Source organism: Rattus norvegicus, chromosome 2 (genome assembly GCF_036323735.1).
Source record: "Rattus norvegicus strain BN/NHsdMcwi chromosome 2, GRCr8, whole genome shotgun sequence".
Classification (NCBI taxonomy): domain Eukaryota; kingdom Metazoa; phylum Chordata; class Mammalia; order Rodentia; family Muridae; genus Rattus; species Rattus norvegicus.
Window position 1 is genome coordinate 210,829,746 of NC_086020.1, and position 16,516 is coordinate 210,846,261.

The following is a 16,516-nucleotide window of genomic DNA, read 5'->3' on the forward strand; positions in this document are numbered from 1 at the left end:
GCTGTTTTGAGACAAGGTTTCGTGTATCTCAGTTTGGCCTTGAATTTACAATAGACAAGGATGAGGTGACCTTCTGATCCTTCTGCCTATATCATGCTGTGATTACAGGTCCATGGTACCTCCATGTCTTGGGGATCCAGCCTATGGCCTTGTGTACACTAGATGAACTTTTTACCACAGCTATGTTCTCCACAACAATCCCTTATATTAAAAGGGTGCCTAAAGGACATTTAGCTTGTGTTTCCTTGGTAACTGATAAAATGAAGAATCTTTTATGTCTTCTACGATTTGTATGCTTTTATTTGGAGATGAATGTTTGGTCCATTTTACCACTTGATTATCATGTTTTAAAATAGTTATAAAAATAGTACACTCTCTATAGTTACATATTCTAGTATTAGTTCTTTGTTGAATATATGTTTTGGAAGTAGCTTCTTTAATTCTTATTAAATGAATTTTCAGTCTAATTTTGATATAGTTGATAAATGAACATTCTTAATTTGAATATAATTTAATTTGATCCCCAAGATTAATGTATTCTTCTTTCTGCTTAACAAATCTTTGCCTTCCCTTAAGTCATGAAAATATTCTCCTAAATTATCTTCTAGAAATATTTGTCTTTTAATCTTCCATTTATATCCATTCCCATCAGCTACTGGCTTTTTGTTTAGTATAAGGAAGCTTTAGTTAGACACTTTCTTATTATGAACACACAATTATTCTATAACATTTTATTTAAAAACCCATTCTTGCTTGGAGTTGGTGCCCATTCCTGTAATCCCAGCACTTAGCAGGTTGAGGTATGAGGACTAAGATTTGAAGGCCAGCCTGTTTTAGCAAAAGAAAAAGGAAGAGAAAAAAAAAAGAATTAATGAAAATTACTACTTGGTTACACTATGTCAGTTTTCAAAGACAACATGTAAGTTATTTCTAGATATTGTTTCATGGGACTAATTGACTTGCTTTGTTTTCAAACCACCTTAATTGTTATAGTTTTGTAATACATTTTTGCATTCAGATTTTCCATACAATTTTTGAAATTGATATGTGATCAAAATTATCTAGAATGCAGTTAAGATCATACAGTAGAAATGAGATTATTGATCATCTATTCAACTCAGAAATACCCATTGGTAACATGCTGTATCCTTTTTGGGGCAGTCTTTCATTTCCCACAGTAATGGTTCAACATTACATCATTAAATATTTAATAAGATAATGGTTTAATTTTGAGGATTATTATTACTGCTATTAGTTTTTATTTCTCTGAGATTGTGTTTTATGTAGCCCAAGCTAATTTTTTTCAGTGAGCTATGGAGTCTGCCTGAGTCTACCCTGCAACAATGTGTTCACAGGTATGTCTGAAGACTATTGGCTTTTTACATGGCTAGGGATTCAAATTTAGGTCTTCACATTTGCACAGCAAGTGCTGTTGTCCTTTGAATCATCTCTTGAGCCCCCTGAAATTACATTCCTTAAGACAATTTTAGTTCCCTTAATCTCTTAAAGTTTTGTCACAGAATCTTCATTTTCCATAAAGTCTGGATATAGTTGCTGACAGGACACTGGTAGGTCACTGCTCCCTTATTCTTTAGTCATCTCTAAGCCTTCTGGTCTCATCTTTAGAGATTCTCCTTCATGACCCTTATGCTTGACTTATTTCTATTATTATAAATCTAATCTTTTTAAAATGTGTCAAACTGCTCATAATTTTTGTACATTTCAATGACCTTTAAAATTTTTCTTCTTATTTGACCCAGCTATTCCTTTTTCTGGAATCTTATTTTTCAGCTAATGAACAAGATGTGCTTCCTCTAGACTTGCCTACGTGATTACTCTTGCTACAAAGTCATTTGAGATTACTTTTCTTACACAGAGAAAAATGAATTTTCTTTCTATAGCAATCTCTCTATCTGCTGGGCTGTGGGATACCGGAGGGAAGAAACTAGGTACATAGAAGTACATAACAATTGCCCCACATCATGCTGAAATCAGAGGAGGATGCCTTAATAGATTTCTATCACTTTCATTCCAGTCTACTTCTTTTCCTTTGACCTTTCTCTCAAAGAAACATCACACAAAAGGGATGTGATAAGAATTTACAGAGCCTCTACATTTAAAATATTGTATTTTTATTCTTTATGACGTGTGTGTGTGTGTGTGTGTGTGTGTGTGTGTGTGTGTGTGTGTGCCTGTGCTTGCAGAGGTCAGAGGATAACTTGTGGAAGCCTGTTCTTTCCTTTTACTATGGGGTTCCAAGTAATGAGCTCAAGGCCATTAAGCTTGACCAAGCAGCTTTACCCACTGAGCCATCTTGCCTGTCCAAACTTCTGAATTTTTATGTTATACCTCCCACAGTTATCAACATCTACAGGAAAAAAAAACCCTACTCATCACATCTTGGCCACGTGTTTCTTAGAGTTAGGGTATCTGTTTCTATCCCGCTGCCCCTGTGACACTGAGGACTACTGGACGTTATTCAGCAGAGTACTTGAATCCTTACAACCGAAGATCCCATATTTCCTGCTGGTTTCTGATTCACAGGGGAAAACATGAGTATACACACTGTGTGCACTGTCATCTGGACTGTCACCTTGGCAACTTAAGACTCCGGTGAGGAATGGGTATAACACTCTCATTGTAATTAAAATAACTTAATGGGGACTTTATTAAAGTTTTGATAAAGTATAAAGCAAACACAGGAGATCTTGTTATACCACTGGGAGTCAGTATAGAAGTGTTCTGGTATCAATGAGGAAGACAAGGGAAGGAAAGAGAATGGTTATCACAGTGATAGATACAGATGGCTATTTGGGGAGCTTTTATAATAGGAGTGAAGATATATGGTAGAAATACATGATTTAGCCTGCTAGTGATTAACTTTACAGTATGGTAGTACCCTGGGGGCACTGAAAAATCACTCTCCTTTCCTAGTCCTTCTTCTTTACACCATACTTCTCTCCTTCCATGCAGAGCTCTTGTAGAATTTCTTCTTGGACAAATTCAGTAGCATATTGGAGATTGTTGATATGGTCCTAACCATTCAAGTACCCAGATGAACAAATTCTCTAGAGAGGAGAGGGCACAACCCTCAGTTAGAGAAGGCATTATTTCACTTCCCAAAAGTGAAGGGATGGTTTTACTCAGCAGGATGATGAAGAGCTGAGATGTTTGTAGTTCTGAGGGTTATGCTAAAGGTCAGGGAACCCTTTCCTCCTGAGGCAAAACTGAAGCACAGAAAGAGATTCAATATTTCACATCCTTCGGTTTTGTGTTCCTAAAACTGCCTAGCTTCTGTTTACCCCTAGTTGCTTTCCTGTGGAAATCAAAGGTTAGTGTTACCACCATCATTGTCCCATTTATAAGAGGAAAACAGCTCTAACCACAAGGAAACAATTATAAACAAATCCAAGTTAATTATACAAGACATTCTTGGCTGCCCTAATTAAGGCACAGTTCAATACTACTAGCTGGGTAATTTTTTTTAAAATTGTGAATAGATTTAGTAGAAGTTTGTCTGGTGAACTAATGAGATCAGTGTCTCAGAAAGATTCTGATTTAAAAATTTATTTACTAACCACTCATTTTCTGTTACTTTTATATCCACCCCCCAACCCCACCCCATGGCATGGACATACAAACGAGATTTTACTTTGTAAAAGGTCTGAAGACTAGATTATAGGTGACTAAGGGATACTTGTTCAACAAGTAGGGAGGGCATGATGAATGAAGAACCAACCAAGGATGTTGTTTGTGACTGGTTGTTTTTTGTTTGTTTGTTTTTGTTTTCTTTCAGAGTAGATTCCACACTGCAAGGTTAGAAATGGTGATCTAAACGTTAGGCTCTACCGTGTCTTTCATTATAAAAATATTCACATACAATGTTGGGAGGATGCAGATCTGTGAAACACCCAGTGTTCCAAATCCTTTAATAGTCTGAAGAGCCACAGAACAGTGGAAGCTGGTAGAATTTGGTGTCAGATAAACGTAGATGGAACTCTAGCAAACTAATACCTTTTCTAAATGACTTCAGGTAAAGAGATTAAGTTTACTGTCTCTAGGTCTTTTTTTGTAAAATAGTAATTATCCATGTCACATGGTATGTGGTATATACTCAAAGCATGTACTTCATCACACCTTACTTATTCTTGTGACTGCTGCTGCTGCTGCTGCTGCTGCTGCTGCTGCTACTACTACTGCTGCTGCTGCTGCTGCTGCTACTTCTACTACTACTACTACTACTACTACTACTACTACTACTACTACTTCTACTACTAGTAGTATGGTTTTGAGGATCAAACGTGAAGTTTATAATATCCATTTCTACAATCTCTGACCAGTGGTAGACACAGGTCACTTTTTTTTTGTCTCTCCTCAGTAATTTTCTTGCTAACCATTCTTTCCTTCTGAACATACTCATTGTCTATTCAGCATATCACGTTGATGAAATGGAAGATGTGGGGAAAGTATTACTGGGATGAGGTATGAAGAATGGATGATAATGAGAACTAAAATATCCTCACAGTGTGTTCTCTCGCAAAGAAGATTCAGTTAATTTTAATTTCCTATTTAAAGCTGTTAAGCATGTCCTGTAAGTAAACAAATGAGTTGCCCATTATGCAGTGAGTATGATTTGTGTTAAATTTGGATAATCACTAATTTAGTACTTGAATTTTTAATATGCTGATCTAATAAAGAGAAAATAAGAAAAAATAAAGGGTTTTTCTTTTAGAGGAAAGTATCCTGAAGAAGAAACTATAATGAGATTTAAAATATACTTTAAAAAGAAATGCTATTTAAAATGCAAATTAGGGCTCAAAAGATGGCTCCAACTTTAAGAGCACTGGAGTTCCTATCCCATCAACCATATCAGGTGACTTACAAGCATCTGTAACTCCAGCTCCTGGAGTTCCTGATGTCTTCCTCTGACCTCCTCGGAACCTGCATATGCATGTGGAGAGAGAGAGAGGGGGGGGGAGGGACTGGGGGAGGAAGGGAGGGGGAAAGAACATCTAAAATTTTGAAAAAAAAAAAACAAATTCATTTAGCTTATCTTTTGCTGCCTGGATTTATAGACACTTAATTTGTTCCTTATCACTCTAGTTTCTATAAATTTTACTCCTGTCTATTTTTCATATACAATTTCTTCTTTTTAATTTACATTAGATGGTTAAAGAATGACACAATTTGGCATCCTGACCATTCCCTTTGGGCAAATGGAAATACATTTGAAACCTGCGTCCTGGTACATTAGTTAACGGCGTGGCATCTGCCAGGCTGTCTGCTATCTCCTTCTTCTGTCTGACTTTCTTCATTGCTGTATCAGCCTCATTTACAAAGGATTGTTATTTCATATGAGTTTAGAGTGACAAGTTATCTTCAACCGGATCTCACAGCTAAGAATTAGCTAACTGAATTTAGATTTGAAAAATGTTCTGATTTCAAATCCATGTTACTAGGCAGTCTTTGGAACTGCCGAGATGAGAAATGATGGCCCTGAACTAGAATAATGTTCTGAAGAATGAGGCTGAGAGGGGATCCATAAGCTATTTAGGAAGGAAAGTTTTCAGAACTGGTAATGCCCTAATATAGAAAATGAGGGAATAAGAGGCTGCGTAGTGCTCTTGTTATTTCTGAAGGAATTATGGTATTCTTTACTGACACAGAGGATGCAAGAAAAGGTAAAATGAGGTGGAGAAACGAAAGAAGAAAACTACTGAGTTCAGTTTTGGATAAATTAGGTCTGAGATGTCAGAGACTACATGGCAAAAATTAGGCAAGAGTTAAAATATGGAAGTCAACAATGGGTTTTAGTGATGCAGGGATATTGATGAGAGAGAAGCAATGGGGTGTACATTAGATCACCAGAGAATGCTGACTTCAAAAGAGCAGGTGGGAAAATGAGTTCAGGAGAGCAAGGAGAATAAAAGTGAAGTCAGACGTATTAAAGGCAGTTATAAATTTTGGGGTACGTGATTCACAGTGTGTTAAAACACATCGGAGGGAATCATATGTATTAGTGTAATTCTAATTTCATTTCATTCTATTGCTGTGATAAAAACACTCTGACTAAAAGCAACTTGGGGGAAGGAAGACTTTATTTGGCTTATACTTCCAAGTTAGATCACATCATTGAGAGAAGTAAGGACGGGGACTCAAAGCAAGAACTCAAAGTAGAGACCATGCAGAAACATTGCTTGCCCTCTGGCTTTCTTGCTCAGTGGCTTAGCTCAAGCTTAGGTAGGATTCTTTTACACTGGAGGACCATTTGCCTAGGTATGGTGCTGCCTGAAGTGGACTAGACTCCTCTAGCATCAACTGGTACTCAAGACAGTCACACACACAGATGTGCCCACCAACCAACATAATAAAGACTGTTGCTTAGCTGAGACTTTCTCAGCTACTTCTGAGCTGTGTCAAGTTGACAGTTAATGGGACATGTCACATTACACGTCTCTGACTTTAAGAACAAAGTGCAGTACATTATTAATCCTAATTATCCTTACAGTGCCATCCTGGTTTCCAGTCTTTCCCTTTATTATTGAGATATGCAGAGCTCATCCACCATCTGTTTTGGCCATTCCTAGCATTTGGGAGGTCTTATCATCCATCTAGTTGATGGACAAAGACAAGATGACAGACACATGCTTGCTTCTTAACCACTTCAAATCACAACCACTACAGTTCTCTAGAATAGAACTCATCAGATGAGTCCCTTTAAATTCCAGAGAGATGTAGTTATATAGACCATGGCTGAACAGTCATTCCCAGGAAAACCTCTGAACTGTGTAAGAAGGGATAGCCTATCTCTGCTTAAAAAGAGAAATTACAATAGGAATGACCTTAGAGCTGATCATTTGGCATTGAACAACTAATTGCTATGCTCTTTCCTGGGGAAGAGGGTTTTTCCTATTCTCAGTATTTCCTCAGTTGCTGTAGTTCTTTGTGTAGGGCTAAGCCCTCATGGTCTTTTCCCTATACACTCTCGCAGATCTATTGTTGGGTCCTTGCTCAGCTTCTGTTTAAGCAGTGATGTTGGTGAGACTGTGTGTGTAACTTTTAACATTATCAAGAGGCGGTAAATTAGACAGAAAATTAGAGTGAAGGAACTGGAAAACGGAAAGCTAGTGACAACGTAAAAGAACAAGGGGGCCATGTTACAGCTCCTGCAAACAGCAGAGCTCTACAGCTTCAGATTTATGGCTCTGGCTTTAGAGTCCAGAATAGAAGGAACTACTGGGACAACTGATACTGGTTAACTGGAGCTTAGAAATTAGCGGTGACTAAGAAGAGACCAGCATCACTGAAGTGAAATCTTCTGAGAAGTGTTTTTCTGAGAACACAAAGAAGCTGTGTCCCAGAGATTAGCCAAGGTTGTATCTTGTCATGCAGCTGTACTTGGTAAGGTGTAAGAGTCACCCAAGTGGTACTGGTTTTGAAGGTATGAAGGAGTCATGAAGAGCAGCTGAGATTTGGCATCGTGAGAGGCCATGGAAGGCCACTGGTGAAGGTGCAGCCTCAGTTGTAGTTGACAGGAAGGACTGAAGGAGTCATGCAAAGGGTTTGAGGCTTGGCACCATGAAGAGAGCCTATGAGAGGCTATTGATGAAGCTTAATTTCATCGGAAGACCTCAGAGTATTGGAGAAGCCAGTACCACGGGATGATCACCAAGAACAGCAGCAGCAGTGGAATGGATCAACCTGAGCTTAGAGTGCTACAGAGCGCAGAGCTGAAGAAATGATGTCAACTCTTTGGAGGAGCCTAGAAGATCAGATGTGGATCCCAGACATTGAAACAAGAAGCTGAAACATTGAAGTTGTCTTGGAGATCCCAAGATGTTTGAGATGCCAGAGCTGTGGGCTATCTACTGAGGAAAGCTGCTCATTAGTATGGAACCATCCCATGAGAAAGAAGTTTGTTGCATTCAATAAGGAGGAAATAGGAGTTGGAGATCTGAAGACCACTTTGACATCAGACATGGAGATGAGTTTGGAGTTTGCCAGGCTGGTTTCCTGTCTTGCTTTGGAGATTACAGTTAAGTGACTGGATGAATCTCAGAAGAGACCTTGAACTTTATACTTTTAACATTGTTGAGATTGCTATAGACAACAGGGACTTTGGAAGTTGGACTAAATGTGTTTTTTATTATGCTATGGCTAGATATGCCCCCACCCCCATAGACTCATGTTTAAATAAGCCTATGGAGGCCAGGGAATGGAATGTGATGGTTTGTATATGCTTGGCCATGGGAGTGGCCTTTAAGATCCTCATCTGCTTGGAAGTGAGTACTCTGCTAGCAGCCTTCAAATGAAGAGGTGGAACTCTCAGCTTCTGCCTGCACCATGCCTGCCTGGATGCTGCCATGTTCCTGTGAACCACTAAACCAGCTCCAATTAAATGTTGTCCTTATAAGAGTTAAGAACAAAAACAAAAACAAACCAAACAACCAAAAAGAAAAGAAAAAAAAAGGAAATGACCCAATCCTCTGGCTCTGATAGTCATGCTGTCTCCTTTTCCACAATTTTCTCCATGCCTTAGATGTGGGTCTTGATTTGTAGCAATATCCATTGAGGGTGGGCTCCACCACTCTGTATTTTTATTGTTTCTTCTTCTGCAATGGCTTCTATATTTTGCAATGAATGTGAAAGTAGGTGGGGTAGCTAGGAGGGTCTTGAGGAAGGAAAGGGAAGGATGAATTGATGTAACTATAGTATTATGTCATAAACAAACAAACAAACAAATAAATAAATACCAACCCGAAGAATCTATTTGAATAAAAAATGAAGGTTCTAGGTGATTTCTGCCAGCTCAGAGGTAGAGACCTCTTCTAAGGGCAATCTTGTGAGGGCCTTCATTCCTGACTGGCTCTGGTACCAATCTGCTTATGGTGGGCTTAGTTTTCTAATTTTACAAGAGATAACTTAAGGGTTAATCATGAATCCCATAAGGTAGCTTCTGTACTGGGTAATGGCAAGATACCTGAACATGTTGGCATTATATGATATGTGGTAGAAAATGCTGTCTCTTTAACTTGTTTATTTCAATGAGATAGTGAAGTTATCTCTATCCTGTGCACAAATCATCTTTTTAGGGACTTCTATGTAGCCAGAGAAAGGGAGAAATCTTTCAGTGAAAAGAAACTGTAGTCATGGGGAAAATCCTCTGAGCAGTGAGGAGGTATGCTGGTATTGTTATATGCTCCAAAGGGCATTTTTAGTGCTTGATGATATTGATACATTTTCTTGCAAATATGACAGTGCTATTTTGACTAAGTGACGATCAATTTCTATAGCTTATAATTACATACCATTATATCATGTGGATCTGGAGACAATGATTTACAGGTTAAGAGTGAGTAGTGCTCTTGTAGAGGACCTGAGTTTGCTTCCCAACGCCCGTATGCCCAGTGGCTCACAACCACCTGTAACAACAGATCCAGGGGAAGTAGATAGATATGATTTCTGAGGAAACCTGCTTGAGCATGCATAGATCCACACATACACACACAGTTACCTAAATAATTAAAAATATAAATAAATCTTTAGAAAATAATGTATCATGAAAATGGTGTAATACTTTTAAAGTTAACCTGCACTATAAATGTATGGATTGTTTCATAGTAAAATTATCCAGAGCGAAGCTGCAGGTGTAACTCAGGGGTAAAGCACTTGCTTAGCTTTCTCAGAACCTTGTGTTTAATACCCAGCACAACTATATATAAAATAAAAATAAAAAGGCAAGAATTAAAAACAAAACAGCAGAAAATAGTACAGAGAGAAAAAGACGGGGGAATATTAGTTTTCAATTGGTTATATCGGATATTGCTGTGATCAATAGATCATAAAACCATAGAACGCCTTTCCAGGAATGTCCAAATCCTGTGGATTATGTGTCCAGATGGGATGGGAACTTGGGAAATTCTGGTTTGCATACAGAAGAGAAAGAGAAGGTGGGGGAACTGAAAAGGCTTGAGGACAAAATGGAATTAAGATCATGGTTATGCTTTGGACCACAAATTATTAGGCTTTTGCTCATCGACTCATTAATAGTTTTTGGAGTAGTTATTGTTTGGTTGACTTTTGAACTAAAGCTAAATGACATAGTACTTTATCATTAGTAAAAATCAGAGGCAGGATTTACACACTCAAGTCTTGTGGTAGTGACAGCAGTGCAGGCATCAGATTTGCAAGGGAAGGGATCTGCTCACCATGGAGAGCTGGTGTCTTTATCAAGTTCCCTATCACTGTCTCTGGGAAAGTTTCCCAGGGAATTAATTAGTCCTATTAGCATAATATATTCTGAAAATATTGCACAGTCATAAAACGGTTGGGTTTGAAATGTTAACGTGATAGATCTAAAGCAATTAAGATGAGGGAGAAAGGGGTTGGGGATTTAGCTCAGTGGTAGAGCACTTGCCTAGCAAGCGTAAGGTCATGGGTTCGGTCCTCACCTCTGGAAAAAAAAATATGAGGGAGAAAGAGATACAGACAGAGACATACTCAGAGAAACAGAGACACTAGTAAAACTGAACTGAAATCTAGAACCTATGGTAGCTGAAATTTCATTTAAAACCTAGAAAACCAGCCAAGACAGAAGTCAAAGATGGTTGTTGTTTAAGTGGATGCAGCGTTGTGTTTGCGGGTAATTTTGAAGAGATCTTTTGTGAGCTGGTGGTTTGTAAGACCTCTGTGTCAAGTATATCATAAACATACCAAAGACTATGTAAATATGGGTAAGAAGCACTGAAATATAATTTGGCAAATGCAGTTACAGGACGTAACAACAGAATTGTTCTTCTGTAGTAGGAAATACAAAATAATTCACTTTATCACCATTATTTGGAGAGCATTAGACAGAAGGAAGAGATAGTTGTGAGGGATAGAGCCAGTCACATCCAAAATATTATTTTGAAAAGCCCTCAAACCAACCAAAAAGAATGCATTCCCCCAATGACCAAGACTATTAGACCCAGCTAGGAGTGGGACGCCTGGAACGGTGAGTGGTTAATATAGCCACTAATTCGAAGACTCCAATGTTGCCACCAGACGGCATTGCAATTTTGATTATTTCATGGCTAGTCCAAATACACAGTCCCCAAAGCAATTGTTATATAATTTACACAAAAAGGGAAAAATGCCCAGGGAAAAAAATATCCATCTTTTAACATTATCCACCAGGGTCTGGCTGTGAGCACACACATAAAACAAAATAGAAGCATGTAGCAGAGGCAATTAAAATGTTCTTGTTTTCTATTAAAAAATATGTTCATTGGTAAATGAGTCCAACAGGAAGGTGTAGGAGCAGTTGTCATGGCTGGCTTTGATAAGACCTAGAGATTTCATAATGATATTCCCACCAAATCCCCAAATGAATCTGCTGCATTTGTTATTCTTGTCATCCAAACACGAGCAAGCGTTCAGGAAGTGGACACGATGCAAATTCAAGTGCCAACAGATAAAATTTGCTCTCACCTTCCAGACATGTAAAGTGGGTAACTCAGAACAGTTGGAGCTCTTGGTATCTTAAGTGCAGAGAAGAGCTTGGATGTCCTCACTGCACAGATAAAGAAAATCATGACCCAACGAAGCTAACTGACTGTGGTTAGTTGCAATGTTATGATGTGTTGTAACGCAGATGCAAAGTGGCTGACTTCCCATCTCCTGTCATTTTCCCTAAATAGGGCTGCTTGAATGTAAACAAGCTCATGGCTTTAATTGTAGCAAACAAATAGAAGTTTATAGGAGACAAGGAACGGACTGGAGCTATGAGGTCACTGTCCACCCCCCACCTCCCAACTAACATCTCTACCTTGACTAAGAGTCTGCTGTGTGATGCTCCTGGGCTTAGTTTCCTGATAGATTTGAACCCCTAGCTTCCCCCTATGAGTATGTTAGCGAGACAGATTACAGCATCTCCGGATGCTTCTGCAGTCTCCTCTGTGCGCTGACCAGATGCTGTACCGCTTTCCTGCCTCTCTGACTCCATGCCGTCTGACGTCCCTGACCCTTGTCTAGTCTCCTGACTTCTTTGTTTTATCTGTTCTCCAGACTCAGCACCTCATGGGCATCCCAGCATGAGAGCTTCTGCAACCCATTCTACCTCCCTCAAACCCTGTCCAGCAAGTCATTTATTTCTGATGTGACAACAAATCATGCCACTGACCTATATTGAGTACCATGCTCTCATAATAATCAATACCAGCATTCACAGCTTGAAGGAACATCTGTGACAGAACAGCATTAGAAAGGTCAACGCCTGTTCTTGGAGATGAATTCGTTTCACTTTTTTTTTTCTTTTTTAACTTGGGTAGTTTCTACACAAATTGGGGCTTCCTGAAGAGAGCAATTCCACGTTCTGCTCTTTTGCATGAGGTATCCGTGTCTCCTAATGATTCTTTTTGAAAAGAATTTTTTTAGAAAATCTTAAGTAGTAAAGAGAAGAAACATAAAGGAATCTGGAGAATAAAGGATCCATGAGTTGTTTGAGGGTGAATTTTAATTTCTTTTTCCAGCCAGACTTTTTTTTTTAACATCTGTTTTAAGAGTTTCTGGGGGGAAAAAGTGAACATGTTCAGCAAAACATGTTCCAGCCACCAGGAGGAATTTTCAGGGAATTCCCACTGGGATAAATTTACATTAAGAAAAAATTCGATTGTCTAGAGAGGTCCTTCAAGTTTAAAAAAATAAGTTTTCAAATATTTTCTTTTAAAGTGTTACAGAATGTACCATTTATTTAAATAGAAACAGTTATTTATACAATTGCCATTCATTTCAGGCCTTTGAAATGTATCAATTCAGACAATGTGTTTTTAAAGCTAATTCCCCAACATATTGCAATGTGTAATTTGAAATTAGTCAGATGTTAAACAATTAAAAACATTTTATTAATTATTTGAGAATATTATACAGTGTGCTTTGATCATATTGACCCCTCCCTCAAGTCTTCCCAGAGACACTTCCTACAAACTCCCTATGAACCCAACTTGCTCCTCTGTCTCTGTCTCCCCCAACCATTTCTCTCCGTGTTTCTCTGTCTCAGTTTCTCTGTCTTTCTTTATTGAGTCTAATTTGTGCCACTCAAATACTATTGTATGCAGAGCCATCCTCTAAAGCTTGGTTGCACTACCTGGGGGTTACACTCTTAAAAAAACTGACTTTTCCTCTCCCAGAAGCTATGGGATGGGACATGGGAGGACAAAACAGAGGAAGGGGTATGGGAGGAATAATCCTGACGGCCTTTTGAAAAAGCTATATGGATATCTACTACCATATAAACTTTTTAGAATTTATGTGTGTGTGTTAACATTTTCATGTTATATGTATGTTGAATGAAATTTTTTTGTAACAGGAATAATACTCTTACTAGGCAACAGTACTATTACTAGGGCATTACTTACCCATATACTACATGCTAGTAAATAAAAACCTCAGGAACAGAAACAAGTTAACCCTTTTTAAGTTGTTGACAAGTACATGCTATTGCATTGTTCTTATTTAATCTCTAGAACATAACAGTAAGACACTACTGTTGAAGCTACTCCATATTTAAGTCACAAAACATGGAGAAATTAGGCTGATGCTGACCTGGAAGCTTTATCCCTATTGGATAGCTTTCATAGTACTGGAGGACGGCATGCATGGTACTGGGACCCACAGAAGTTGTGAAATTACTAAAAGGTCATGGGGAGGGGCTTTAAGAGAGAGGAGATAGACTGCTCTGGTTTAAAGGGTTAGAAGAGGATTATGGATCAGGAATGATCAAATTGGAGTCATGGGAGGGCAGGATAGAGCACAGAACACAGAGAGGTTTTAATAATACTAAATGCCCCTTTCAAAAGTCATATGGAATATATATATATATATATATATATATATATATACACATATACAATATATACATATATATTGGAGTTACCTTATAGCAGGGCTACAGTGCTTCTACTAGATAAGAGTAACAAACAAAAGGAATGGGTTATTTCTTTTGAACTTTTTAGCCAGTGAGTTCCCATAGACCTTCCAATATTATAGGTTATTTTCCCAGTGCTATCAATTACCCTCTAGAACTTGATGATAAGATTCTATTTCTGAAGACACCATGTAGTTCAGTTATAGACTATAAAGATATTAAGTTGGTATTGACCAGATATTCCATCCCTTCTCACGAGCATTTATAGTATTGGGAGATGCTAAGCACACAACTGGAGGAGGAAAGTACTTCCGGTGGTAGCATGGAATTCATATTAATTTTGGGAGATGCTAAGCACACAACTGGAGGAGGAAAGTACCTGGAGTACTCCTCAGGCTTACCCAACTTGGAACTATGGGAGTAGCAATAATGAGTAGCCTGGAAAGAGAGGTCTAGTGATTGGATAGTGGCATGAATCTCATGGAGGAAGTACTCACCTTTTCATTTATATCTTTTCATAGTCAGGGATGTACAGAGCGATGACAGAGAAAACCTTGCTCCTTTCTGCCCTTCCATTATACATTATAGGCCTGCACTAGTATGGTTTCTGTTACTATAATGGAATCACTGAGACTGGATACTTTATGAATAAAATAGATGTATTTAGCTCACGATTCTGTAGATCCGCAGGCACAGTTTCAACATTGGCTCAGTTCTGACCAATCCTATGATGTTGTGGCAGATGGGAATGTAGTAGGAGCAGGCACAAAAGAGAGAGATCACACGGGAAGGCAGGGGCAAGAGACTAATGAGACAAGGCTTGCTCTTTTCCAAAGAAATGAGGTCATAGAAACTATTCAAGATTCCCCAAACTCTATCTGTTCTTTCTGGGGACAGCAAGTCCCCTGCAAAGTCCTATGTCTAAAAACACTGTATGTTCAACAGCATTACATAAGGACCAAACTTAGACATGTGAATTTGTAGTCCACATTCAAGCCATCTTCGAACCTTAGGTAGAATTTCAGAAAGAAGTATGGCTGTTATGCTCTACCAGCCATGCCATTGTGAGGGCAGAGATGAGCAAACACTTTATTTCTAAAGAATGATAGGTAGGTTGTATAACAAAAAAAGGTTTTAGTGTAATTTTAAGGAGAGAATATTCTCAGATCTACAGAAAGGGCCGGAAACCTTAGTCAGATCACCAACATTAAAGGTTAAACAAATGAACCAGCCAATTTTGATGTCCCAGTAAGTTTCATTCTTGCAACATCCAAGTCTCAGCATGGTGGTCGGGGATGGTGGCCCATGCATAAAGACCGCAGTGGCTGAGACAACAATCCCAGGGAATGAACATTCAGTGTTGTAATATTGATGTTAAAGAAAGTAGAGCCTCATGCCGCTACTGTAGTATAGAAACAAACATAGTCAACACAATTTCCTAGTTCCCTTCTCCTGCCGCAGTGACAGAAGCAGCCACGTGCTTTAGAAGGTGCAATGCGAGGACTAGTTTCCATTAGTCTGAGTTCCCACAAGTCTGTGTGGAACAGAGGCCGACACTGGCCTGAAATGAGTGTAGCGTGAAATAAAAATTAATATGAATTCCATGCTACCACCGGAAGGCACCGGCGGGCAGACTGGCCTGTTCTCAGTCCGGAAGACTCTCTGACCCGGAGCTCACTCGCTAAGTTCCCATGACAGCCCCATGCTTCCAAATTCCCACGGCTGGTAGGGGTGCACTTCTTGCCAACCCATGCTTTGCCACCTTACCTTTCTCTCTGGAACCCCACAGAGTCGCCAAGCGAAGGAAAAAAACAAAAACAAAAAACACACCTCATAAACTTGCTGGGCTCAGCAACTAGCATCCTAATCTGTAAACTCTTCTAAATTATAAATCCTCTGGTAGCGGGTTCCAGCGGATCCGCCATCTGAACCGGGGGCCTCTGCTAGCTTACTTATATTTTGGCCTCCATTCTCATCTCGGGCTGCTCTATCTTTCTCCCTGCTTCCCCTCTTCCTCTCTGAACCGGAAGTTCCGCCTACTCACCCAGTGATTGGCCCCTTGAAATCTTTATTTATTAGGGCAAGGTTCTGCCACAAGTAAGAGCCATATCATTGTGTTAAAATTATGGGATCCACAAATTCATTCCTTACTGCCGTACAAACCATCATATTCTAACAGATGGAAAAGTTCAAGACTAAATCAGTCCTTTGATTTGTTTCTCTGAATTTTGCACAGTATTGTGAGCATTTCTTGAGATATCTATTCAAATTTTTCTCGCATCCAGACAGTTGTTGAACAGCTTAGCTCAGCACAAGAGAAAATGTCTGCAGGTGAGAGATCACATGTTTTCTCACTTTAAATATTTTGTTCTGTATTTGAATTTCCATTATGAGTTAGAGAAATCTATCTCCAGAATGTCAGCCTGTGCAAAATTGAGCTTTATGGTGTATTTAAGTAAATAAAATCATGCTCAGCTCTATTTCTTCTTAAACAGATCTGTCAGTGACACCTGAATGCATTGCTTTCTTTTCAGAAAATCTGAAGTGAACTCCAATGGTCAAGGAGAAGAAGTTGAATACTATCCGCTGGTGCCTTCTTCTAGAAGAAGT

The 16,516-nt window shown here is 38.9% G+C and overlaps 1 long non-coding RNA gene across 4 annotated transcripts; it reads right to left on the reverse strand.

The window, feature by feature from the left end:
* Positions 1-716: 716 nt before the first annotated feature.
* Positions 717-15,931, reverse strand: LOC120100933 (uncharacterized). 4 transcript variants are annotated; one of them, XR_010064405.1, is made up of 5 exons: positions 15,674-15,913; positions 11,473-11,554; positions 9,309-9,422; positions 4,883-4,982; positions 717-828 (listed from the first exon to the last, which is right to left on the reverse strand). It is a non-coding gene; the product is annotated as an uncharacterized LOC120100933 (long non-coding RNA). The 4 variants fall into 4 exon arrangements; XR_010064404.1 differs by having other exon boundaries at positions 4,883-5,012; XR_010064402.1 differs by lacking the exon at positions 11,473-11,554 and having other exon boundaries at positions 15,674-15,931.
* Between the last annotated feature and the right edge of the window lie 585 nt (positions 15,932-16,516).